The sequence below is a fragment of the Otolemur garnettii genome, unplaced genomic scaffold, assembly GCF_000181295.1.
Source record: "Otolemur garnettii isolate 467f Iridium unplaced genomic scaffold, OtoGar3 scaffold00105, whole genome shotgun sequence".
Classification (NCBI taxonomy): domain Eukaryota; kingdom Metazoa; phylum Chordata; class Mammalia; order Primates; family Galagidae; genus Otolemur; species Otolemur garnettii.
This window is the reverse complement of record NW_003852500.1, coordinates 1,448,809-1,450,074: the sequence shown is the minus strand read 5'-3', so window position 1 is coordinate 1,450,074 and position 1,266 is coordinate 1,448,809.

Sequence of the window (1,266 nt, the reverse complement as noted above, 5' to 3'; positions counted from 1 at the left end):
AGACCCACTGGTTGAGAACTGCTGCTTTAGAAGATGAGCACTCTTGCTGTTTGGGGTTGATGCCAACTGAGTCTCAGCCAGCTGTCACCAAGGTGCCAAATAAACTGTATCTATTGCTCTACATCCAGCTTTGTGAGTTGGTTCTACCTTTCAGTTCCCATGCCATGAAGCTCTGAACACACGCTCTCCCTCCCCCGACACACTCGCTTCTTTTATGTCTCCCTGTTTTTGCATTTGCAGTTCCCACTGTCACTTCTATCCTCTCAATTTTTGAAACATTGAGTTATAATTTATATACAATAACATACATAGACATTAAGTTTGATGAGATTAGAAAAACGTACTTATTTATGTTATTGTCACCCAAATCACAATAGAGAACATGTACCCAGATCAGCACACCACTCATATCACTGAAACCAAGGTATAGAGTGTTCCCATCACAACAGACATGTCCTTTTTGGCCCTCTTGAGTCAATCCCATTTTACTCTTACCAGGGTAATGACTGAATTTCCATCACCATAGATCATTTGTTTTGGTCTTTTCTTGGACTTCAGTAAATGGAATGATCATGACTCTTCTGTCTGGCTTTTTTGTGTGATATATTGTTTTAGAAATTCATTCTTGTGTGTGTCAACATCTTGTTCCTTATTACTGCCAAGCCGTATTCCCTTTATAGACATATCATAGTTTGTTTATCTGTTCTCCTGTAAATGGACATTTGGGTTACTTTTTGGGGGGCTATGTTGAATAAGGCTGCTATGAACATTTTTCATCCAAGTCTTTTTGTGGATATTTGTATTATTTTGCAGCTTAGGAGTGGAATGGCTGAGCCACAAGGTAGGTATACGCTTAACTTAATAGAAACCACCAAACCATTTTCCAAAGTCCTTGCATGATTTTACACTCCTATGAACAAAATATGAACATTCCAATTGCTCTAGATTCTTATCAACACTTGGTATTGTCAGTCTTCTTAATTTTTCCCATCCAAAATGTGGGTGATACTAGTGTTTCCTTGTAAAGCAACTTAAGCATGTTTTCATGTGTTTATTGGCTCTTCACATCTCTGTTTTCAGGAAGTGTATTTTCAAGTCTCTTGCCTCTTAAAAATGGGTTTTAAAAATTAAGTTTGTGGGCTCGGCGCCTGTGGCTCAAGTGGCTAGGGCACCAGCCACATACACCTATGGTGGCAGGTTCGAATCCAGCCCAGGCCTATCAAACAACAATGATGGCTGCAACCAAAAAATAGCTAGGCATTGTGG